The 27,173-nt window shown below is 46.9% G+C and overlaps 1 protein-coding gene across 1 annotated transcript in view; it reads right to left on the reverse strand.

Moving 5' to 3' along the window:
- LOC147890734 (intraflagellar transport protein 57-like) overlaps positions 1-27,173 on the reverse strand; it is a 264,145-nt gene that overhangs the window by 8,328 nt on the left and 228,644 nt on the right. The gene's annotated exons all lie outside the window — the stretch shown is intronic.

Genomic DNA, 27,173 nt, shown 5'->3' on the forward strand with positions numbered 1-27,173 from the left:
AATACTATATTTTATTGTGTGGGAAACCTCAAAGGAGGTAAAAACCCATCACACACAGACGCGCGCATGTACACACCCTTTTTTTTTGGGTGAAAGCCATTTGTATTATATTACAAGGACCTATGAAATTGTCCCCCAAAAAAGAGGGGACAAGTAGTTACAACATCAAAAGATCTCCAAAAAAGTAGGATAATCCAAATCCCATGCATGTAGACAATCAAAGAATGCTCGCCTTAGAGAAGCATAGAAGAAGACTAAGATAAAAATAGGAAATAAATGAAGATCATACATCAGTCATAGACTGAGGGTCTATTAGTTTAGCTTTGAAATCCTTGATCAATACCTTTCCATCTTGATAGACAGCCCATTTGTCTTCTTTTCTCACCGCCTTCACTTTTGCTAGCTCTAAGATTTTGCTCTTTAGCTGAGTTTTTGTGAGTGCCTATGCAATCCACACTTGAAGTCCTTTTAGCTTGTTGGACTACCTGTCTATGAATCTGCATTCTTTCCGCTCTTTCTTGAAAGTAAGAATACCATGTGCTCCTTCTTGACTAATCTCAAAGTCTAAATCTACCATCTCAATGACTCATAAATCTTTTAGAGCTCTTCAATTCTCCTTTGAGCTTCTTATGAAACTCTCCATTACGCTTCTTATGCATCTCTTCCATCTGCATAGAGACTAACTCATCATCTAAGACTGAGTGGGGAGCTGGCTTGTTTAATTTGTGCTTAACGACTTTCACTCTCTCCTCTAGTTCTTGAAATGTGTGCTTCATCTCACCATTCTCCTCTTGAGAAGGAGAAATAATTCTAGAGAAGGACTTGTAAAGAATGAGGGAGAGAGATAGGAGACTCAAGTTCAGCTTTCTTCACAACACACAAAAGAGAGAGAGGACACAAGGTTGGAGGGTGAAGCCTTTCTTCACTTTTTCACACAACAACAACAATACAATAGAAGAGGGAAATACCCTATATGTCAAACCCTAGAATACGTGGTTCATATGTGAACCCAAACCAAAAACATACGTGGTAGTCTAACTACACCACAAGTACAACTAACATAGGCGGTGACATAAATGATAGTCATCCAGGAGATATATCGGGGGTAGAGCTTGATATCTCAACACTCCCCCTCAAGCTCAAATCCATCTCACGTACACCAAGCAAGCTCCTAAATCTGCGAAGCTTCTCGGTACCCAATGCCTTCGTAAAAATGTCAGCCACCTGCTCCTCAGTGCTGACATAGACAAGATCAATCTCACCTGCTAGAACCTTCTCTCTCACAAAGTGATAATGCACCTCAATGTGCTTCGTTCTAGCATGATAAACTGGGTTATTAGCAAGCATGATGCTGCTAATGTTGTCACAATGAATGACAACTGCTGCATGGATTGACTGTCCCATATCTGCAAGTAGCTTCCGTAACCAAGCTACCTCACATGCAGCCATTGCTGCACCCCTGTACTCAGCCTCTGTGCTCGACAAGGCAACTGTTGGCTGCTTCTTGCTGCTCCAACTGATGGCACCACTCCCAAGGGAAAACATAAAACCACTAGTAGATCTCCTGTCTGAGACACTACCAGCCCAGTCAGCATCTGTGTATCCATGTACTTGTAATGCACACCCAGCTTCATAAAACAGTCCATAATGCAATGTGGACTTCACATACCATAGTATGCGCCTAGCCGCATCCAAATGTGGCTTCCTCGGTGCCTGCATAAACTGACTCACCAGCCCCACAGCATAGCTCAAATCTGGTCTGGTTATAGTCATGTAAATCAAGCTACCTACTATGTGCCTGTACATAGTAATATCTTCAAGAAGCTCACCTGACTCTGCATTGAGCTTCACATTCTGCTCCAATGGAACAGAGATAGGCTTACAGCCTGTCATCCCATATTTGGACAGCATGTCCAAACCGTATTGCCTTTGCAACAGCCATATCCCACTCGGGGATCTAATAACCTCAATGCCCAAGAAGTAACGCAGCTCTCCCAAATCCTTCATCTCAAATTTTTGCTTCAACAGCAGCTTCACTTCATTAATGTCTGCATCACTATCACCTGTTATAATCAAGTCATCAACATAGATGACTACAAGCACAATCCCTCTGTTTGTCCTTTTCACATAAAGTGAAAAATCTGAATTGGAAATCTGAAATCCAATAGTGACAAGATATTGCCCTATCTTGTCTGACCATGCCCTCGGCGCCTGTTTTAAGCCATACAAGGCTTTGCGCAACCTGCTTACAAAATCGGGGTGTGAGTTATCCTCATAACCTTCTGGCTGCATCATATAAACCTCTTCCTGCAAATCACCATGCAAGAAGGCATTTTTCACATCCATCTGATGCAAAGACCATCCCTTTGCAGCAGCCATAGCAATTACTGCTCTCACGGGGGCCTTAATGTCATTGACCCGGACTTGCAGTGCAGGGCATTGCTTTGTAAGGTGGTGGTGAGGGGACTCATGCCTGGGCAGGAACCTTGGAAGGATTTCTTTTTTGGACGCATTCAGGCTTGCACACCAACCTTGGGAGATGATTGGGTAGACAGCCCTCGCTGGATTTTCACATCAGCCCCTCTCAGATCTCCTGCCTCTCCTCTCATGACTGCCATCCTGAAAGCTTGGGGGAGCTTCAGGAACACTCTTCGAAGGATTCCTCCTTCTACCGTCGAAGAGATTGATAGGCAGCCGATCATTTGGAATGATAGTATTCTTGACGAGCATGCCAGACCATTGGGCACTTCCCATTACATGCAGTGGTCTAAATGGGAGAGAGGCCCCGCCTACACAGTAGGCACTTGGAAATCTTTTATTAGGCTACCTGTGGATCAGAGACTGCAGTCCGTGAGTCACCTCAGAGGGGTAGCACGCAGGATTCAGCAGATAGATGCAGCCATCCCGGTGGAATGGACAGTTGAGCTGCCTATTACTTCCACCACTTGGATGGGAGCTTTTTCGCGGACATCAGTTCCTTTACAGGTGATCGCTCTCCGAGGTCTCGGGGAAGACGCTCTGGTATTTGATGTTGGGGATGGAGGTTTACTTTCTACATCCAGGGATGGCATTCTTCTTGAGGTTGCCTTTCAGCCTGTCAGGATTGCTGGTTTTGTGGACCTTGGAGCGGGCCTGCAGTGGTACTTAGACCCCGACCCTCTGCTCTTGGCCTTGGGATCCTGGAGGTTGTGGTTATATGGAGGTGCACCTATCAGGTGCTTGCAGTGGGACCCAGGAGAGTGGGAATGGATAGATCATGGGCACCGAGAGAGGGGGATTCCCTTCTTTCGTTTCACGGTTGGTAATGCCAGGAGGTTTCAGCTGAACAGTAGGGGTTGGATTCCCTCCAGAGCCCCCCATTGGGAAAGCTTCTTCATCACCGCAGACTTGCGTAGAAATTTCTGGAGGAGGCTCTGGAAATCCCTCAGAAATAGAAAGATCACTCTTTTCTTTTGGCTTTCTATTCATGGAGGGATTGCAGTGAACCTGTGGAGATCACGTTTTGGGGCTGATCCCACTTGTCCTCGTTGTCACTCTACAGAGGAGTCAGTGCGACATTGCCTTTGGGACTGCAGTCAGGCGAGGACTGTTTGGAAAGGGGTTGCTCGGATACTCAGCATCTTTCACACATCCCCTTTCTTCATGACTTGGGGCTCGGTCGCATGGTTATCTCTTACCGGGCCCCAGGTGTTTTATGAGGGTGAGCCTTCTTCTTGGGCACTCTCGGTCCGCCGGCAGATGATAGAGCCCTGCTCTCTACAGGATGTACCACTTACTCCTTTCAGAGCTTCTCATGTTTCAGTGGACACCTCTTGGGAGATTTTGGCTAGCATTTCCTCTTGGCACATTTGGAGAGCCAGATGTACTGAGGCCTTGGATGGCACCCAGATACACCCATTACAGGTGTTCACGGGTATTTGGACTGACACGGTTCACACTTTGATAGCCATATGGGCTAGCATGCAGGGTTTTTCACGGGCAGCCTCTTCTAGAAGGACTATTTTTCTTCGAGTTTGGAGGGGTTCTCCCTTTTTCTCGGAGGCTTCTACCGGATTGAGATGGCACTTTCAGCCTCAATCCTTTCTTTTTGGCTCTTGAGCTTTTCGTGCATTGCATGATGTATCCCGTATGGAGCTTGCTCTAACGGTTTTTCTTTAATACTTAATAGAAGTCTCTTTTTGCAAAAAAAAAAAAAAAAAAAATGTCTGTGCAAAACCTTTGGCAACCAATCTTGCCTTGTACCTGCTAACAGACCCATCAGCATTGTGCTTTACTTTGTAAACCCACTTGCAGCCAATAGCCTTCTTATCATTAGGCAAAGGCATCAAATCCCAAGTGTGGTTTGCATCCAAGGCAGCCATCTCTTCATCCATAGCTGCTTCCCAATTTTTATGCCCTGCTGCATCCTCAAAACATGTGGGCTCTGGCTCCTCTAGAACCTTGACCATATAAGCATAGTGATGTGCTGTATACCCATCATATCTCAGCCTATCAACTGGATACTTAATACGAGTGGACCTCTGTACAACTGGATCAGTTGCAGGAGTCTTTAAATCATGCCTGCTTTTCCTTGCACCAGGTGTAACAACAGAGGGAATCCCAAGTTCCTCATCAAGGCTCATTTCAGAGCCACTTGACTCTCCATCAACATGAGAGCTACCAGCAGACACATCAAACACTGGAGCATGGTCCACTTTTTCTTTTTCCTTATGTGATACCTGCACAACACTATCAGGACTGCCATGTGACGATTCACTAGATCTCAATCTCCCTGTCCATGCATTAGATCCACTAGTAGAGGACTCTCTGGGTCCACTCAAGGCTTGAGATTGCTACTCTGCATTTATTGCAACATTCCCATTTCCTGCATCTGCATCTCCTACCATAACATTTGGTGCATACCAACTGCTCATTTCATCAAAAACAACATCTTTGCTCACTTGCATTTTGCGGGTGGAAGGGTTATACTGCACTCTCGCCACACCGCGAAGGGCCTCTCAATCTGAAACAGTGCACTCCTGCACTTCTGGCTGTGCTACCTGCAGAGATTTGCTCTACACACATGAAAAGCCCCTTGACATGGGCACCAGAACACATCAAATTCCCATAACATATAAGACCACAGTGACTCAGGAAAATATAAAAAAGCCCTTCATGACTTGACTTTACATGACCCCAAAAACATTCACTTGACCACACACTGGATACCCTTGCTCTGGAAGTCTGGTACAACCACATTGCATTTCATCATTTCCCTAATAAGTCCCTACAAAAAACTTTTTTAGTCTTTCAAGTTCAAAAATAAAAAGGTCTTTTACATGTGCAGCCAGTTACATTGGCTTATTCACACACAACCCGCAAATTAACACTATCATGTGTTCAGTGTCTACCCTCATGCACAATCTATGTGGAGAAAAATATATACAGATTTTATCCTATCATATTAGCCCAACCAAAAAGCTGCAAACATTCATGTTTGACAGCTTGAAGCCAACATAAACTGCAAAAAACTGCAGCAAGTATATCTTCAGTCAAAACTTCATTGGATGTATCTTTTTCTATCACAACTGGCCCACATTTGATACTTGCATTATTCTTATCACATACTTCTTCAACCGGTACCCATTCACTTGATTGGTGTGCAAACTTCCATCCAAATCACTCAACTGATAAGATCCATTTGAATACTTCTTAAATACACTGAAAGGACCCACCCACTTTGTCACAAATTTAGTCTTGAAGGTACTATCCAGTTTATTGTCATATCTTAATACAAAGTCTCCTTCTTTGATGTTCTTATCCTTATACTTCAAATTAGCTTTCATTTGATTCTTTTCCTAAGTCTGAGCATAGTATTAGCTGCTTTCATTCTATCAAGCTGAGCTTCCTGTAGTTCAACCAACCTTCTTTCATACTCGGTGTTAGGTTCTTCATCCATTTTCATGAGCAACTTCAAAGCTGGAATTTCTACTTCCAATGGCAACATAGCTTCTTTTCCATATACAAGATGAAAAGGAGAAAACTGTGTACCTTCCTTGACTGCTATTCAGTAAGCCCACAGTGCTTGTGGCACAACTTGATCCCAGCTTTTCCCATGCATCTTCATGATCTTACTCATCATATTAATCAACTCTCCGTTGAAATATTCATTCTTATTGTTACACTGAGGATAATAAGGAGTAGCATATCTATGCTTAATTCTGAGCTTATCACACAACAAGTCAACCAACTCACTCCTAAATCCAGGCCCTTTATCACTTACCAATTCCAGAGGCATTCCAAATCTACAACATATATCTTCATATATGAACTTGCTCACTTGTTTAGCATTGACTGAAGCAACTGCCCGTGCTTCTGCCCATCTCGAAAGATACTCTACCGTAGTGAGAATGTAACACTTACTTCCTGAAGTCATGGGAAGTGGACCGATTGCATCAATCCCCCACTTCTCGAATATGTTGTATGCTATGATGAGATTTCTCAACTCTGGATGTAATACTCTTCTTCCCATCTGTTGGCATTGTAAACAGGATCTGCACCAATGCTTTATATCTCTCTGTAGAGAGGGCCAAATATACCCTTCCATTAGTATCTTTCTTAGCATTGTCTTGAATGCGAAATGTCCACCACAAATCCCCTCATGATTTGCCTCAAGCACATGCATGATCTCAGCTTGCCATGGGATTCTTCTCAAGACTAAATCTGCACCCTTCATATACAAAACATCGTCAATAAGACAATAAGGCTCACAAGTCTTAACAAATCTATACCTCTTTTCTTTCGGAACCTCTTCTGGTACTTTTCCTGTGAGCAAGAAAGCCTCCACATTCGAAAGATACTCTCTCCCTCTGTACAAAGGTTCTTGAACTTTTACTACACAGACCTGAACATTTTCCTCTCTACAAGCAGCATCATGTGCCTCATGATTCAAGTTTCTGTCCACATGCTGTAACAACCATGCATCAAAATGTCTGAGTAACTTTTTAACAATACTAACCCAATTCTTTAAATGTTCATGCTTTATCTTCCACACCCTGAGAATCTGTTTTACAACCAGCATTGAATCACCTTTTATGATCAGTCTTTTTATTCCCATCTTCAAACATGATTACAAGCCTTCAACTAAAGCAGCATATTCAGCTTCATTATTACTGCTTACCTTCAAGGGAAAACCTGATTTCCGAATTACCTTACCATCAAGATCATAGACAACCATTCCACCGGTTGCTTTGTCTATACTCTTCCTGTAAGAACCATCAAAGAACAAGGTATAGCTGTCTTCTAAACTCTTTTCCTGCACTCTCTCAGTATGATCTTCCACTTCCTTGACTAAAATAGGAGTATCTTTGTAAGTAAGCAAATCGGCCAGGGTTGCTCTCTACCAGGAAAGTAAAAGTATACTTCTGCAATTCTGTTATCCATCTCACCATACTTCGTGAAAAATTAATACCATTCACAAGTTGTGGCAACAGAGTACAACTAGTAAGTACCACAAAAGAATGTGGCAATAAATAATTCCGAAATCTTCTACATGCAAATACAAAGCTGGCTAATACCAATTCAGCAGCTGAATACTTCTTCTCTGCTTCACTTTTTACCCTACTAGCAAAAAACACAGGTCTCATATACCTTGATTGCTCTCCCTGTTGCAATAAAATGGCTCCCAATGCATCCGGCCCTACTGAAGGATTGCCATAAAAAGTCTTATCGAAATCAGGAGCTTTAACACTTGACACTCTTCCAACAATCTCTTTGACTGCTTCAAAAACCTCTCCACATTCACTTGTCCATTGCAAAGGCACCTTCTTCATTGCTTGTTGTAATGGATACAAAACTTGAGAAAGCATAGAAATGAATCTGGAAAGATACTTAACCTTTTGCAAGAAAGTATGCAACTGCCTTGTCTCTATTGGAGGTGCTAGAGTAACCAATGCTTTGATCTTCTCAGGGTCTGGCTCTATTCCATTCTCAGAAACAACATGACCCAATACTTTAATACTTGGCTGTGCCAACTTACATTTTTTGGGATTAACTTGTCCTCCTCTATCATCAATTTTCCCAAGTACTTGATCCAGTTTGGAACAATGATCCTTCCGATCACTAAAAATACAGATATCATCAATAAAAGCCTTGCAAAATTTATCAAGAAAAGGGGCAAGTACCTCATTTGTGTTTTCCTGATAATGCGAGGGAGCATTCTTCAAACCAAAAGGCATCTTCTTATAAGAAAAGCAGCCCCAAGGAGTAATGAAAGTTGTCTTTGTCTGGTCTTCAGGAGCAATTGCAATCTGAAAATAGCCCGAATACCCATCACATAAACTATACATCTCATGACCGGCTATCTTATCCAGTATATCATCCACATGTGGGAGAGGATAGTGATTACTCTTCGTCATAGCATTCAACGGTTTGTAATTAACACATACTCTCCATCGTCCATCTTTCTTTGGTACGATAACGACAGAGCTGGCCCAGTCAGAGTGAACAATGGGAAAAATTATATCAGCCTTTAGCAACTTGACCACCTCCTCTCAAAGTACCCTCACTTGCTTAGGACTCAATCTTTTCATTTTCTGAAATACCGGCCTTGCATCTTCTTTTAATTCAATCTTCAAAGGCTTCCCTTTAAAGCCTCTAATCTCTTCATACGATGTGATAAATAAATAGGGATACATGCGCAACATGGCTGAATACTCTTCCTTTTCTTTCAGAGTAAGATCTGGATCATTTCCTGTACTAATTCCTATGTTGAGACAGGTGCCTCTTTAGATTGCATAAACTCCTCCATTGCTTCAAATCTGTCCTCTTCTAACTGATGTACAGTTTCAGCCTGCTCACTTGTACCCAAAAAGTTCACTCCCTCAATGAAAGAAACTTGAGCTTCATCACTGTCAGAAGTAGCACTACTTTCTTCTTCACTCGTGGTCTCACTCTGCTTTTCTTCTTCTTCGATTGGGCTTGATATCTCAGCATGACTCACCATATCAAAACTGAACTTTTTACCATTAGATGTATATATTGAGATTATTCCCTTCCCCCAATTTTGAATAGCTCCCACTTTTCTCAACCAAGGTCTGCCTAAAATGAGAGGGTGAGCTTGAGCTGCTGCTCCTCCCCGTTCCCCTGCTGCTCCCCCTCCCTCAGCCCGTCTCTCTCCCCCCTCAGCCTGTCCCTAGCCCCTCCCTGCTGCTCCCCCCCCTCCCCCCCTGCTGCTCCGCCCCCTCCCCCCCTGCTGCTCTGCCCCCTCCCCCTGCCTGTCCCTCGCTCCCTCCCTCTGCTCCCTGCTTCCGCCCCCTCCCCCCTGCTGCTCCGCCCCCTCTCCCTGCCTCCGCCCCCTTCCCCCTGCTGCTCCCCCCTGCCCCCTGCTGTCCCGCCCCCTCTCCCTGCCTCCGTCCCCTCCCCCCTGCTGCTCCGCCTCCTCTCCCTGCCTCCGCCCCCTCCCCCCTGCTGCTCCCCCTCTCCCCCCTGCCTCCACCCCTTCCCCTTTGCTGCTCCGCTCCCTCTCCCTGCCTCCGCCCCCTCCCCCTTGCTGTCCCGCCCCCTCCCCTGCTGTCCCGCCCCCTCCCTGCTTGCTCTCCCGCCCCCTCTCTTCCTCTCACTCCTCCCCAGCTTGCCCCTCTCCCCTCTCAGCCCCAGCCCCTCTCCTCCTTCCCTCCCCTTCCCCCCTGCTTCCTCTTAGCCTCCTTTCCCCTCCCGTGCCCCTCACAGCTTTTTTGGAACGGAAGGAGTTTTTTTTTTCTCTGTTCGAGTCGGCCTCCTCACCTTGATTGGCGATGGATTCCCCGTCAACCAATCCTACTCCATCTCCATCGGCCGCGAAAACTATCACTTTCTCTAAAGACGAGTTGCAGCAGCTCAAGAAGGATGTAGAGATTGAGTGCTCTACCACTTTGCTAGCATGCATCTTCGGGTCTCACCCTTCCAGATCCCAAGCCAGAGACTGGATGCTTGCGGCTCTCCCCCCAGACCTCGCTCCTCGATTGGTAGATGTTCGCCTTCTGGGACGAGGTTTTTTCCAGGTTGTTTTTGACACTCCAGAGGCTGCGAGCACTGTGCTCAAGGCCGAGTTTTTACACCTGGGACACAGGAAGATCTTCTTTGAAGCCTTTCACCTTGGTTTCGACCCAGTAGAGGCAGATAAGAAATTATTCTCGCTCTTCATCAGGTTCCCCGGGCTTCCCCAGGTTTACCATCGACTTCTTTCTGTTATTGGGGAGCATTTTGGCGCAGTTGCTGAGATCCCACCCCTCCCTGGGTTGCCATTGACTGCAGCAGAGGCAACCAAGGCTGATGGGGTTCCTAGAGTTAGGGTCCTTTGCAAGGATCCTAACCTCGAGATGGACCACGTCATGATACAGCGCCCGGATGGTTCCTTTTTTCGCCAGAGAGTGGAGATTTCAGGTAGGCAGGACCAGTGCAAGATTTGCAGGACCTCGGGACACTTTGCCAGGGATTGTCCCAGGAAGAAGGAAAGGCCTAAGAAGCCCTCTGGTACAGCTACCGCCTCAGGGCATCGACAGGGGGGACAGGGGGGGGGATTAGACCCGGCACTTGCCCCTCGACCTCGACAGAGGGGTGGTACAGGTCCAGCTCCTGCTCCTCGTTCTTCACGTGCGGTCCTGCTCAGTCAGGTGGAGGTACAGGTCCAGTACCTATTCCTCGGCCTCGTCAGGGGGGTGGTACAGGTCCTTCACCTGCTCCTCGACCCCCACCTCCCTCAGGCACACGCGACGCTTTACAGTGGGTTCCAGTACGTGTGCAGGTCCCTCCTTCAGTTCACGAGGGTACCTTAGTAGACTCCGCTTCACCTCGAGCTGTCCTTCCTGTCTCACCTTGCACAGTCCGAGATGCTGAAGCTTCGACCTCCTCCCCAGTTGCATCTTCTTCCTTAGATCCAGCACTGCCAGATGTTCCTCTTGAGGACGGAGAGATTTCCGCGGCTGGGCAGACACCGGGTAGAGAGCCTTCCTCACTCCCTCCCTTGGACAGGGGGAAGGGGATAGCTTACACTGTTGATCCTCTTCCCTCACAAGGGATCCTTCGTACTCCGGTGTCTGGATTGCTCCACAGGAACTCGTTTTCAGCCTTGGCAGAGAGTTTAGATTTCCCAGAGGAGGAGTTTGTGCCCGCTACTTTTGGGGAGCCAGTGGTTGGATTTCCTATTGACAGGGCTTCTTCTTCAGGTGCCAGGATTCTTTCCCCTATTGACTTTCCTCCACTGGGTTCCTTCCCTCCTTCCTCGAGCAGGAGGTCTTCCCCTGTTGAGGGGTTTGTTTCCGCCACTAGGTTGGGTAAGGGGTTCCACTCTACATCCTCCCGTCGATGAGGATTATCAGTTGGAACATACAGGGCCTAGGTGGCGTCCCACATCGCCGCCGTAGACAACTGATCCGGGATCAGCTTCATCCAGGTGTTACTGGGGGTCCCATTGATATATTATTTATTCAAGAGCACAAGCTGGATTATAGAGATTGTGCCAAGTCAGGCAAGTTGCTTTCAGGACATACTTTTTGGTCGCCTGCATTGGGCACTAGGGGAGGCACTTCTATTTCAGTTTCGCAGTCGGTTCTCCCCTTAGTTGTTGGGCACGGAGTCATTATCCCCTCTAGAGCTCAGTGGATTATTCTTTTGATTGGAGGACGTAAGGTTGGCTTCCTCAACCTATATGCCTCCAACATTAGAGGGGAACGTGTCCTTATGTGGAAGACTTTGCTCTCCTGGGCCCCCATTGTGGATTCTTGGGTGATTGGAGGTGACTTTAACATGGTCGAGCTACCTTCAGACAAAAAAGGGGGTAGAGAAGGCGGACTTCACTCTTTGGAGAGAGCAGCTTGGGATGCCTTATTTTTCCATTTCTGTGGCAGAGATACTTGGTGTGATGATGCCTTTCTTATTCAGCCACAGTCCCTCCTGTTCTCTTGGTCGAACAGGAGGCAACAGATGCCTATTCATGCACACATTGACAGATTTTATGTAGATGACTGGGCACTAGACAGAGGTGGATCGGTATGCATTGCTGCGGGGGTTTCCACCTCAGACCATTTCCCTGTTGTTCTGGCTATCTCAGAGCATCACTTGAGAGGCCGATCTGCCAGCATCAGGATTCCAGATGCCTTTTACACAGAGGAGGACCTTACAGAGGCAGCCCTACGGATATGGTTTGCTCATGTCCAGGGAGGGCAGCCACATCCTTCACATTTAGCCGCTGCCCTCTCTGGTATTAGCGACTTTTGCTGCTCAGTTGCTTCTACCAGGAGATGAGATATTCTCAGACGTGAGATTGGTGTTCGCCAGCAGTCAGAAACGGCCTTCAGATGCTTGGATTCAGGAGCGCCTTGCTGCAGCGAGGGCTCATCTGCAGTTATTGCTTGATCAGAGAGCAGAGTATGCCTTTCATGCACGGGAGTCCTTCTGGATTCAGCTGGGTGGTAGAGTCAATAAACACTTTTTCTCTACTCTTGGCCCTAGACATAGTAGAGAGAGTGTATCTCAGCTTATTGACTCACATGGGGTTTTACAGACAGAGCCAGATGACGTCTTACGCATAGCTTCAGATTTCTATGCCACCCTCCTTACTGCTAATCCTGAGACACACGATATAGAGGATGCTAGACAGGCTATTTGGCAGAGTATCCTAGTGTTGGTGAATCCGGATATGCATGTTCTACTTGACGCACCTTTCACCAACACAGAGTTCAGGACTGCACTTTCAGCCCTTCACAAGGGCAAGTGCCCAGGTTTAGATGGCCTCACCCCGTCTTTTTTCATTGCATTTTGGGATATGATTGGAGACTATATTACTTCAGCCATGCAGGCCATTTGGGACTCTGGCGAGATGCCTGAATCGCTTACAGAGGGCCTCATCCACCTTATCCCAAAAGGAGGTGGCAGAAATTTATTGTCCCAGTGGAGGCCTATCACACTTATGGGTACTTGTTACAAGATTCTGGCCAAGTCTATCAGCCTCCGATTGCAGCCACTTCTCCCTGATCTTATCCACGACACTCAGTTGGCTCATGACACAGCGATTTATTTGGATGCCTCTCCACAGACATTGACTTCTTTCAGGACAGCATTGGATTTATTTTGCGTGGCGGCAGGGGCGGAGATAAATTGGCATAAATCCAATGGCTTTTGGATTAGTGATGAGGACACTCCAGTTTGGGGACTTGACATAGGGTTCACTTGGGTTCAGAGGGGTGTGCCTATCAGGTATTTGGGCTGCCAGGTCGGCTTGGGTATTTCTACCACGCAGCAGTTTGCTCCCGTGTTGGAGAGCATCAGAAGGAAGCTTCTCTTTTGGAGCTCAGCCAAGCTGGATCTTGCCTCTAGAGTTGTGGTGGTCAACCGGGTCCTCTTGGCCATGGCCTGGTTTATTTGTTCATGTTGGTGCCGTTCTAGGGACTGCATCATTCAGCTCAGAAGACCGATCAGGAACTTTCTCTGGAGTGGGCTTGATGGCACAGCAGATGCCTTAGCCAGAGTGGCTTGGGAGACCCTCATCCTCCCTACACAGGATGGGGGTCTCAATATTATTGATCCAGATTTACAGTGCAGAGCCTTACTTTGCAAGTTAGTGGTGCGAGGACTTATGCCAGGACAGGAACCGTGGAAGGACTTTCTTATCAGCAGCATACAGAGGTGCACACCTTCCTCAGGAGGAGACTGGATGGGCAGTGTAAGATGGATCTTCACCTCAGCACACCTCAGATCACCTTCATCCCCTCTCATGGTTGCCATTCTGGGCTGATTTCAGAAGCTATCTTCGGAGGATTCCTCCTTCCTCCCGGGAAGAGATTGATAGGCAGCCCATCATGTGGAACGACAGTATTTTAGATGATCGTGGCAGACCACTGGGTGCCTCACTCTACATGCAGTGGGCCAGGTGGGAGAGGGGACCTGCTTCTTCTTTGGGATCTTGGAAAGCCTTCCGTAGGCTTCCAGAGGAAACCAAGTCAAGGTTGACAAGACATCTCAGAGGGAGTGCAGGGAGGATCTTGCAGATTGAGACAGCCCTTCCAGAGGCTTGGATAGACACAGATGATATGCCTCTCACTACCTCCACTTGGGCAGGCCTCCACTTGGGCAGGTACTTTCTCGAGAGGCGGGGTTCCACTTTAGGTCTTAGCCTTCCGAGATGCACAGGAGGATGCTTTGGTTTTCAGTGTCCAGGATGGTGGCAGATTGCTCAGATCTACAGATGATATATTGCTTGAGTCTATTTTTCAGCCTATCAGGGTCGTAGGCCTTTTGATGCAGGGATTAGATTCAGAGAGGTTCTTAGACCCTGACCCCCAGTTACTCTCCACCAGGTCTTGGAGACTTTGGCTCTATGGAGGAGTTCCCATCAGGTATTTACAGTGGGACCCCGGAGAGTGGGAGTGGATTGACGTGGGGCATCGAGAGAAGACCATCCCCTTCTTTCGTTACACGGTCAGTAATGCCAGGAGTTTTCAGCTCAGTAGTAGAGGCTGGAGACCCTCCGAGTTCCTCATTGGGAGACTTTTGGTATTACTGCGGATCAGCAGAGGTACTTCTGGAGGAGGCTCTGGAAATCCCACAGGAATAGAAAGATCACTATCTTCTTTTGGCTTTCTCTTCATGGAGGGATTGCAGTGAACCTTTGGAGGTCCAGATTCGGAGCCGACCCTACTTGCCCTCGTTGCCTTTCTTCTTCGGAGTCTATTCAGCATTGCTTATGGGATTGCAGACAGGCGAGATTGATTTGGATGGGGATAGCCAGGATCTTCAGTCACTTTGCCCATTCCCCACTCTTTATGACTTGGGGCTCGGTGGCTTGGCTTTCTCTTACAGGACCTTAGGTTTTCTATGAGGGACTTGACTCCTCCCGGGCCATTTCGGTTCGACGTCATCGGGTTGAGCTCTGCTCGTTGGATGTGGTTCCACAACATCCTTTTACAGCTGTACATGCCTCTGTGGACACTTCTTGGGAGATTATAGCGAGCATAGCAGCCTGGCATATTTGGAGATCCAGATGCACAGAGGCTATGGAGGGTACTCAGGTTCATCCCTCGCACACATTGGCTAGTATCTGGACAGACATCGTACACACTCTGATGGCCATATGGACGGGTATGCAGGGGGACTCCCGTGCAGCCTCAGCTAGGAGGGCTTCTTTCTTCAGGGAATGGAAGGATTCTCCTTTCTTCTCTGAATCTACTACAGGGTTGAGATGGCACTTTCAGCCTCAGCCTTGGTTTCTTTCCACCTCACTCTGAGGGGGTTTTTTATTATCCTCATGATTTCATGATGTATTCCGCTTTGAGCTTGCTCTCGCGGGTTTTTGTTCTTACTTAATAGAAGTCTTTTTCATGAAAAAAAAATAAAAAATGAGAGGGTAAGCACCCATACCTGCCGGCATAACACGACAATCTATTCTGCAATGCACATTGAAGACTTCCACATCCAAATCCTTCACTATCCCCAGACTCTTCACTCTAGCATGGTTAGCCATTCTTATTCGGAAGTGAGAAGGATCAATAACCTCCAAACCCAACCTCTCAACACAAGATTGAGTCATCACACATATCTGGGCACCTCCATCAATGTATGCCTCTCCAAGCTCATATCCTTTATGCCATGCCTCCACCGAAGGGCAAATATCAGGAAGCTCCGAGATAGACATAATATTTTTTACTACTTTATGCACAACTCTTTTCTTACCTAGATTTATAGCTTTCCTCCATTCTCTCTTCAGCCTTGGATAGAGCCCAACCATCTGTGCAAAAGTAATATCCACCTTTCTGTTAGACAAATCAGCAATCAAATCATATTCAGCTTGCTCCTTTCCCAAGGGATAATCAGCTGTTCTGTACTTCTGTCTGGGCTTCCTTACCTTTTTCCTCTGGTAAGTAACAACATCTTCAGCCTGCTTACTCTTTTTAACACTTGGCTCTCCTTCTTCATCCCTGTCTCTCTTCCCAAGAGGCAAAACATCCAAATCACTCTCTTCCAATCCAAGCACGCTGACAAACTGGCCTTTCCCCTTATCTTCAAAAGAAACCTTCTTTACTCCGTTACTACTTGAAGGTCCAGGCTCTTTTATCTCCACTCCATGATCAGTTGACCTGTCATTTAAATTTGAAGGAAGTGGGTACACATCACCACTAACTCTGGGGGGCTTATCACATTGTGTACTATAATGTCCCCAATCTAGACAATTGAAACATTGCACATACAGAGCATACACTCCCCGTCCTCTCCCGGCTTGCAAAGGTGCTTGGACACTTGAATTAGATGCATTACCTGCTCCTCTACCACCTGGAGTCCGACCTCGTCCTCTTCTTGCCATAAGGTCTAAGCTGAGATTCTTCATTAATTCAGCCATTTCATGAATTTCATCCTTCATTGATCCCTCTTTCTTTTCTTCTAGCCTCACTGGCTCAATTACATTCTGCACAGGCATCTCCATAACAGAAGGAACAACGGGCACGCCATACTCCAACTGAATTATCCTTCTTTGCTTCCTCTCTTTCTCCTTAGCCACTCTCAAGGCTTCCTCAAAAGTTGGTAGGTCCTTCACCTCAACCTTCACCCGTATCTCGGGCTTTAATCCTGCAATAAATCTATCCTTCTTTATGACACGAGGTGGTACTTCTGGCAAAAGAATTGACTGCCGTTTATTCCACATGACCATAAATCTACTCACATAATCATCCACAGTTTGGTCTTTCCTTTGATGCAAAGCACATAACTCCCTCCATACTCCATTTGCATCCCTGTTACATGCAAACCGTGCTAAAAAACCACTTCTTACCTCTCCATAAGTGAGATTCCTGCGTTCTCCTTGCTCATTTTGAAAATTGGCCTGAAATTCCTACAATCATGTACGGGCTTCTCCCATCAAGCAAAAAAATAAAATTTGCAGCAACACTTTGGGTGCATTTCTGTCTTTTACAAGAGCTGTGAACTCCATACTCTCAATAAACTTTTCGGGGTCTTCATTGGGTAAACCATAAAATCTTGCAAAATCTTGAGCCATTTTCCAAGATCACTGAGTACTCCTTGACTTGGGTGGACTTTCACTCACGAAAACAAAGACTGTCCCAAGCAGGATCACCAAAACAAAGACTGTCCCCAGTAGGATCGCCAAAACAATGATGTGAAAAAAAAAGAAACACGGGACTGTCCTCAGACAAACACAAAATGACTCAGTACTTTACTGCTGACCCCATACAATCATATTCAATTCTTCAGAATCCAACTCTAGAGACAAAATCGTATCTTCAGGACTTCCCCGGGATCAGTATTGTAATGTGGTAGCTCTCAAGGTAGAGCTTATGCACCGACTTTCAGAGCAGGTATCCAGAGCACACAAGTAACAAGACAACCTCCCACACAATCTGACTAGAACACACCCAGACTCTTTAAAAGAGGGGAAAGCCTACACAGCCCGAAATAAACTAAACTTAGAACTGCACTTTTCCTCAAAAAAAACTCAAAAAGCAGTCAGCCTCAGAACACTATGAACCCACAGCCCACTGCTCAATGGCCAGCACGACTCCCAAGGCCACAAGCTGTTCAAAAGAAGAACTGGCGGGTACCATCACTGATCAACAATTACACCCCGTACAACCTCGTACTGCAGCCCGTACAAAACCCATGCTTCAGATTCCGTACCACCCGTATGGCTCTTTATAGCCTTCAATCGATGCACGCCATCCGATGCAAGGCTACGCTTGTTCCCAAAGCTCCTTTCTCATCACGTACTAGCCCGTATTCTTCATAGGCGCTCAGCCCTTCACTTATGCACACACACACAGCCTCTTTCATCTACGGAATCCCCCTCCTACAGTGTAGCCCTTCAACCAGCTAGCAGTTGCGATCCTTGCGCTGCTCTCTCCTCTTCACCCTAGGAGCCTCCCACCATCGCACCAGCTCTTCGTACAGCTCGTCCGCTCTTCACAGACTCCTCCTCCCGCTATCTCTTGCCTCCTCTCCTTTATCTGCCAACCCAAGACTCCACGTACCATGCTCGCTCATCAACCAGAAGCTTCCTTCTTCTATTACGTAGCCACATGTATGAGCACGATGCCTTCTCAATCAGTCCAGCCACCTCAGCCTAATCTGCCACCTCACTAGTGACATTTTACCACTCTCAAGACATTTCCCCCAAATCACATTAAATGCACATTTTGGACCTTTAGCCACACAATTCCCACACACATTAGCGTGCACATCAAAGCTTGCATGCTCCCCCATATACACACATGAAAAGCCCCTTGACATGGGCACCAGAACACATCAAATTCCCATAACATATAAGACCACAGTGACTCAGGAAAATATAAAAAAGCCCTTCATGACTTGACTTTACATGACCCCAAAAACATTCACTTGACCACACACTGGATACCCTTGCTCTGGAAGTCTAGTACAACCACATTGCATTTCATCATTTCCCTAATAAGTCCCTACAAAAAACTTTTAGTCTTTCAAGTTCAAAAATAAAAAGGTCTTTTACATGTGCAGCCAGTTACATTGGCTTATTCACACACAACCCGCAAATTAACACTATCATGTGTTCAGTGTCTACCCTCATGCACAATCTATGTGGAGAAAAATATATACAGATTTTATCCTATCAACGGAGTCATTATTCCCTCTAGAGCTCAGTGGATTATTCTTTTGATTGGAGGGTGTAAGGTTGGTTTCCTTAACCTGTATGCCTCCAACATTAGAGGGGAACATGTCCTTATGTGGAAGACTTTGCTCTCCTAGGCCCCCATTGTGGATTCATGGGTGATTGGAGGTGACTTTAACATGGTCGAGTTACCGTCAGACAAAAAAGGGGGTAGAGAAGGCAGACTTCACTCTTTGGAGAGAGCAGCTTAGGATGCCTTTCTTTTTCAGTTCTGTGGCAGAGATACTTGGTGTGATGATGCCTTTCTTATTCAGCCACAGTCCCTCTTGTTCTCTTGGTCGAATAGGAGGCAGCAGATGCCTATTCATGCACGCATTGATAGATTCTATGTAGATGACTGGGCACTAGATAGAGGTGGATCGGTATGCATTGCTGCTGGGGTTTTCACTTCAAACCACTTTCCTGTTGTGCTGGCTATCTCAGAGCCTCACTTGAGAGGCCGGTCTACCAGCATCAGGATTCCAGATGCCTTTTACACAGAGGAGGACCTTACAGAGGCAGCCCTGTAGATATGGGTTTCTCATATCCAGGGTGGGCAGCCATATCCATCACATGTAGCCGTTGCCCTTTCTAGTATTAGCGACTTCTACTGTTCAGTTGCTTGTACCAGGAGATGAGATATTCTCAGACATGAGATTGGTGGTCACCAGTAGTTGACAGCTTTGCAGAGGGAAGAGCAGAAACGGCCTTCAGATGCTTGGATTCAGGAGCGCCTTGCTGCAGCAAGGGCTCATCAGCAGTTATTGCTTGATCAGAGAGCAGAGTATGCCTTTCATGCACGGGAGTCCTTCTTGATTCAGATGGGTGGTAGAGTCAATAAACACTTTTTCTCTACTCTTGGCCCTAGACATAGTAGAGAGAGTGTATCCTAGCTTATTGACTCACATGGGGTTTTACAGACAGAGCATGATGATGTCTTACGCATAGCTTCAGATTTCTATGCCACCCTTCTTATTGCTGATCCTGAGACACATGATAGAGAGGATGCTAGATAGGCTATTTGGAAGAGCATCCCTGTGTTGGTGAATCCGGGTATGCATGTTCTACTCGATGCACCTTTCACCAACACAGAGTTCAGGACTGCACTTTCAGCCTCACCCCGTCTTTTTTCATTGCATTTTGAGATATGATTGGAGACTATATTACTTCAGCCCTGTAGGCCATTTGGGACTCTGGCGAGATGCCTGGGTCTCTTACAGAGGGTCTCATCCACCTTATCCCAAAAGGAGGTAGTAGAAATTTAGTGTCCCAGTGGAGGCCTATCACACTTCTGGGGACTTGTTACAAGATTCTGGCCAAGGCTATCAGCCTCCGATTGCAGCCACTTCTCCCTGATCTTATTCATGAAACTCAGACGGGATTCGTGCATGGCAGAAGCATTTTTTGATAACATTTTTTCTTTTTGGGAAGCTTCAGAGTGGGCCATGCAGAGTGGCCAGAATCTTGCCATTCTACTTTTGGATTTTGAGAAAGCTTATGACAGAGTAGATTGGGGTTTTTTGGAGGGCACCCTTCTACGCTTTGGCTTTACTGATGCTTCGATTAGAGGTGTTTCCTCTTTGTACAGATCAGCCCACATCCAAGTACTTATTGGTGGGGTAAGGGGTGAGAGATTTCAGATTTCGAGATCAGCCCGTCAGGGATGCCCCCTTGCTCCTTTCCTTTTTTTCTTCGTGGCCGAAGCTATGAGTATCTATGTTAGATCTCAAGATGACATCTTTGGGCTGAGACTTCCCATCAGAAGGGAAGAGGAGCTACTTGACAGTGAGTTGGCAGATGACACAGAAGTTTACTTGGATGCCACTCCACAGATGCTCACTTCTTTCAGGACAACATTGGATTTATTTTGCTTGGCGGCAGGGGCACAGATAAATTGGCATAAATCCAATGGCTTTTGGATCAGTGATGAGGACACTCCAGTTTGGGGGCTTGACATAGGATTCACTTGGGTTCAGAGGGGTGTGCCTATCAGGTATTTGGGCTGCCAGGTCGGGTTGGATATTTCTATACGCAGTAGTTTGCTCCCATTTTGGAGAGCATCAGGAGGAAGCTTCTTTTTTAGAGCTCAGCCAAGTTGGATATTGCCTCTAGAGTTGTGGTGGTCAACCAGGTCCTCTTGGCCACGGCCTGGTTTGTTTGTTCATGCTGGTGCCGTTCTAGGGACTGCATCATTCAGCTCAGAAGACCGATCAGAATTTTTCTTTGGAGTGGGCTTGATGGCACAGCAGATGCCTTAGCCAAGGTGGCTTGGGAGACCCTCATCCTCCCTACACAAGAAGGGGGTCTCAATATTATTGATCCAGATTTACAGTGCAGAGCTTTACTTTGCAAGATGGTGGTGCGGGGACTTATGCCAGGGCAGGAATAGTGGAAGGACTTTCGTATTAGCAGCATACAAAGGTGCACACCTTCTTCAGGAGGAGACTGGATGAGTAGTGTTAGGTAGATCTTCACCACAGCACACCTCAGATCACCTTCATCCCCTCTCATGGTTGCCATTTTGAAAGCTTGGGCCAGTTTCAAAAGCACTCTTCGGAGGATTCCTCCTTTCTCTCGTGAAGAGATTGATAGGCAACCCATCATGTGGAATGACAGTATTTTAGATGATCATGGCAGACCACTGGGTGCCTCACTCTACATGCAGTGGTCCAGGTGGGAGAGGGGACCTGCATCATCTATGAGGTCTTGGAAAGCTTTCCGCAGGCTTCCAGAGGAGACCAAATCAAGGTTGACAGGACATCTCAGAGGGAGTGTAGGGAGGATCTTGCAGATTGAGGCAGCCCTTCCAGAGGTTTGGGGTAGACACAGATGATATGCCACTCACTTCCTCCACTTGGGCAGGTACTTTTACGAGAGGCATTGTTCCACTTCAGGTTTTGGCCTTTCGAGATGCACAGGAGGATGCTTTAGTTTTCAGTGTCCAGGATGGTGGCAGATTGCTCAGGTCCACAGAGGACATCTTGCTTGAGTCTGCTTTTCAGCCTATCAGGGTTGTAGGTCTTTTGGTGCAGGGATCAGATTAAGAGTGGTTCCTAGACCCAGACCCCCGGCTACTCTCCACCGGGTCTTGGAGGCTCTGGCTCTATGGGGGAGTTCCCATCAGGTATTTGGAGTGGGACCCCGGAGAGTGGGAGTGGATTGACGCAGGGCATTGAGAGAAGAGCATCCCCTTCTTTCGTTACACGGTCAGTAATGCTAGGAGATTTCAGCTCAGTAGTAGAGGTTGGAGACCTTCCAGAGTTCCTTATTGGAAGACATTTGATATCACTACGGATCTGCAGAGGTGCTTCTGGAGGAGACTCTGAAAATCCCACAAGAATAGAAAGATCACTATCTTCTTTTGGCTCTCTATCCATGGTGGGATTGCAGTGAACCTTTGGAGGTCCAGGTTTGGAGCCGACCCTACTTGCCCTCGCTGCCTCTCTGCTTCGGAGACTATTCAACATTGCTTATGGGATTGCAGACAGGTGAGGATGATTTGGATGGGGGTAGCCAGGATTTTCAGTCACTTTGCCCACTCCCCATTCTTTATGACATGGGGCTCAGTGGCTTGGCTTTCTCTTACAGGGCCTCAGGTATTCTATGAGAGATTTGACTCCTCTCGGGCCATTTCGGTTCGACGTCATCAGACTGAGTCTTGTTCGTTGGATGTGGTACCACACCTTCCTTTTACAGCTGTACATGCCTCTGTGGATACTTCTTGGGAGATTCTAGCGAGCATAGCATCCTGGCATATCTGGAGAGCCAGATGCACAGAGGCTTTGGAGGGTACTCAGGTTCATCCCTCGCACACATTGGCTAGTATCTGGATAGACACCGTACATACTTTGATGGCCGTATGGACGGGTATGCAGGGAGATTCCCGTGCAGCCTCAGCTAGGAGGGCTTCTTTCTTCAGGGAATGGAAGGATTCTCCTTTCTTCTCTAAGACTACTACATGGTTGAGGTGGCACTTTCAGCCTCAGCCTTGGTTGTTTTCCACCTCACTCTGAGGGGATTTTTATTTATCCTTATGATTTCATGATGTATTCCGCTTTGAGCTTGCTCTCGCGGGTTTTTTCTCTTACTTAATAGAAGTCTTTTTCTTGGGAAAAAAAAAACCCACCCTTTCACAACAACATCATTAGGTGGCACAGACATCTTGGCAGCCAATACCCTCATCCTTGTGTACATCTCAGAGATGCTTTCCCCGGGCTTCATAGTGTCATTGGACAATTCCTGGACAATCATATGTTCGAACTTCTCCAATTTGAAAGTCCATAAGAATTCCTCCCTTACAGATGTCCAAGTTTGAAAATGGTTAGGGCAAAATTGACTATACCATACATTAGCTGCATCCTCCAATGACGATGGAAAGATGTGTAGGAAGGCATGCTCTTTCTCCACGCCTTTAGCTTTGCATGCCGTGATAAATTTCCTCACATGAGCTTCCGCATCCTCATGAAGGTGACCTTTGAACTTATGATTCTTCACATGGACCTTGTTGAGTAACTTAAGAAGTCGAGCTTTTGCAGCAAGATTAAGAACCACCATCCCCAACCTAGAGGCTGAAACGGGTGGAATAGATGAAGGGCCTCGCGATGGAGCAATACTAATTGTGGGTACCATGGAGACATATGATGGAGAGGGCGATAACCTGTGCAGAGGACCACACTGGTGGTGAACTCACTATTGATGTAGCCATAGAGGAAATAGATGGTACTGCATATGTCGCAAGTGCTACCGTGAGGAAACATGGGGATCAAAGAGGATGCAAGGGCAATTGGGAAAGAGAAGGATGGGGTCGAAGCCATGTATGATGGATAAGTGGTAGGAAAGGACATAGATAATGGTAATGGCAACGTAGAGGGTAGGGACATGATCGGAGCAAGAGAGCCCACAGGCATCATGGATGTAGAAACTAGACTCGACGGGGCGGGGTTATGCATAATAGACGAAATAGTAGCTTGACCACTGGATGTCAAGTCCAGTGCTGAAGTAGGCACTGAAGTGGCTATTGATGAAGACATCGTTGCAAGAGGATAAGAGGTGTTGTCTTGACCTTGAAGAGCTCCTGAGGAGCCCTCGTCCTTCGTACTTTCCTCCTTCACCTACTCTCCGCTTTGTATTTCCTCTTCTTCAGAGTCCCGATCTGACCACCAGGGATCTTGTTGGTCTAGATCGATGAGAGTTTTGATGAAGTTACTTGCTCTGTCCACTGCTCCAATGGGTTCACTTTGTGCTTGTCCTGAGGACTTTGCCAACTTTCAACAGAACTAGAAGGTACTTGAGGAGAGTGGAGAGAAGACTTCCTGCCGACCAGACTCAATACAGAAACTAGCTCCATCAAGGGTATCAAAACTACTCGGCATAAGAACTCTTCCCACCCTCAAATACCACTTCACTTTTGCTACTCAACACCAACAATGGCCCACCGTGATCACCATAAACTGTCTGAGGGGGAGGTCTGCTCACTTCTGGAGGTGTTACCGGAGGCCTAAGGCCACTGATGTGAGAAGCGTGAAATGGGTGATGCATAGACCTATGACACAACTCTACCTCAGCTGCACTACACTACGTGATGCGTGAACCTATGACACAACACTAGTCGAAGGTGCTACGAAGTGCTGAGTGCTAGAACAGGAAGAACAAACCCAAAAAGGAGATAAGAAGGAACAACGCTAATGACATATAACGGAGAAAGCGGTAGACAAGAGCATAACGCGAGCAGGAGCATATCATAGAATGAAGGGATCCTCATACACTAACCTCTTCGAAACAAAGATCAGAGATAACTCATCAACAATAGCAATACACCATAACAATGCAATAGGTGAGCTCATAGCTCTAGCCTCTCCCCTTCTCACTCTCAATCCCCGTACAATGCTGAATGAATCCCCATCCCCCTCATCTCCCCTCTTCACCCTCGCCTTCCGGATGGGAAATCCCCTCCCTCCCTCCTATTGGCTGTCCCTCATCCTTAGCCGTCACGCCTCTGAGTCTCTTTCTTGCAACCGCCAGCCTGCGCCGAGTCGGTGAGTTGTAACTACTCCATGTGCACCGCCTGCAGCCACCTTGTATTTGACAAGGCACCGCCAGATGAAACATCTATGCCACCAATGAGTCAGGTCTACAGAGGTTGGCAGAGCATGACTGCGTGACATGAAGACCTTTACGCATGACCATGTGCTCGGGTAATGTGTCCTCCTGATTTGACTATGTCCACATGTGACTATGCCATCCTGGTGACCATGTCCTCTCCATGACTTGTGTCATCTTGTGACCATGTCATTGCCATGACTTGTGTCATCTTGTGACCATGTCATCGCCATGACATGTATCATCCTTATGACCATGTCATCGCCCATGACTTGTGTCATCCTTGTGACTATGTCATCGCCACGACTTGTGTCATCCATGTGACCATGTCATCCCCTTGACTTGTGTCATCCTTGTGACCATGTCATCCCTAACTTACGTCATCCTTGTGACCATGTCATCCCCTGACCTGTGTCATCCTTGTGACCATGTCATTCCCTCACTAAGTGACTGGACATAGCTGGTCTTGCATGATCTTTGTATAACATGCCCTTTTGGCAATGGGGCCTTCATTAGTTGCTCTTGGGTGGGACAATTCTTATGGGCTCTTCTCTTGGGGGCTTCATGCGCCCCTTGTTTACCTCAACATCAACACCCCCTCCTTGCTCTAATTCTTCACAGTCACCTTCGATGCCATCATTCATGCCTGCCCCTCGCCACAAGTACAAGCCAAATTACCTAGAGACACTCTGTTCGTGGACTTTCATTCATTGAGGGCAGCCCGGGGACCACCATCAATGGAGTCACCTAGAAAACGAACAACAGATGACCAAGGTGCTAGGTCTACACCATAGGGCACTTCCAAAAGACCTAGAGCAGCTGCAGATTCACCTCCCTCCAATAGTATCACAATCATTTCTGATGAGGAGCTATCCCCTCTTTGTAGTTTCTCATATTCTTCAGACCATGGAGGCTGTGATTATCTGCCCCCCATAGGTACTCTAAAGGCAACATCCAAGGAATCTAGTGGGCACAGTACATGCGGTGGTGATTTGGCCCAACAGAGTACAGTTGGCGACCTTCCTGCTCCTAATTCATCCTCCTCGATGCTTCAAGTCGTCTTCAAACCTTTCCTAGATCCTAAGCTGAAGCTGTCTAGCATTTTATCTCCTCATGAGATAGCACATATGTACCTTGTAGAGTTTGATGGAATGACACTTCCCCCTGTGGAAATCCAAATGTGTACTACTTTTATTCAGTCCTATGACTTTGCAACAAACACATTTGACTTCTTAAATTCCTGGCATATGTTCACTCCGAGTCTCGTGTCCACTTATCTCTATCTTCCCACCCTCCCTTTTTTGCCACCTCACATAGAGTCACGCACATTCATGTCCTTCTTATCGAATTGCAAACCTCATCGCCACGGACATGAGTGTAAGAAAGTTCTCGAGGACAATAGTAGAGAGGCAGTCTTAGCACTCTATTTGTTTACCCACTTCTACTCCACCCCAGGGCAGTTCTTCATCACTAAGGCCAATCCATTTTGCACTCGACTCCATTCTCTCCATCACTCCATATGACTTCGCTTCTCTGTTCTACTCCGATTTTTGCAACACAGTCCGCAAGCGTAAGAGGGCATATACATGTACTTGTGGGCCACACCTCACTTTCTTGTTGTATTAGTGGAAAGCCAACCCCCCATCCATTGTAGCAGGTCGACTTACTTCATCATCTCTCTCCCCTCTTGTCACCACCGTTGCCACCTATAATGCTTTCACTTCCATAGTTCTCACCTCCTCTCCTCTCTTTTTTTTTTTGCATGAAAAAGACTTCTATTAAGTAAGAACAAAAACCCACGAGAGCAAGCTCAAAGCGGAATACATCATGAAATCCTGAGGATAAATAAAAAAACCCCTCAGAGTGAGGTGGAAAAAAGCCAAGGCTGAGGCTGAAAGTGCCATCTCAACCCTGTAGTAGATTCAGAGAAGAAAGGAGAATCCTTCCATTCCCTGAAGAAAGAAGCCCTCCTAGCTGAGGCTGCACGGGAGTCCCCCTGCATACCCATCCATACGGCCATCAGAGTGTGTACGATGTCTGTCCAGATACCTGAGTACCCTCCATAGCCTCTGTGCATCTGGCTCTCCAGATATGCCAGGCTGCTATGCTCGCTAGAATCTCCCAAGAAGTATCCACAGAGGCATGTACAGCTGTAAAAGGACGGTGTGGTACCACATCCAATGAACAGAACTCAATCCGATGACGTCGAACCGAAATGGCCCGAGAGGAGTCAATTCCCTCATAGAAAACCTGAGGTCCTGTAAGAGAAAGCCAAGCCACCGAGCCCCAAGTCATAAAAAGTGGGGAATGGGCAAAGTGACTGAAGATCCTGGCTATCCCCATCCAAATCAATCTCGCCTGTCTGCAATCCCATAAGCAATGCTGAATAGACTCCGAAGCAGAAAGGCAACGAGGGCAAGTAGGGTCGGCT

Source organism: Dipteris shenzhenensis, chromosome 18, assembly GCF_047967505.1.
Source record: "Dipteris shenzhenensis isolate YYH24624 ecotype China chromosome 18, Dip_SZ_1.0, whole genome shotgun sequence".
Classification (NCBI taxonomy): domain Eukaryota; kingdom Viridiplantae; phylum Streptophyta; class Polypodiopsida; order Gleicheniales; family Dipteridaceae; genus Dipteris; species Dipteris shenzhenensis.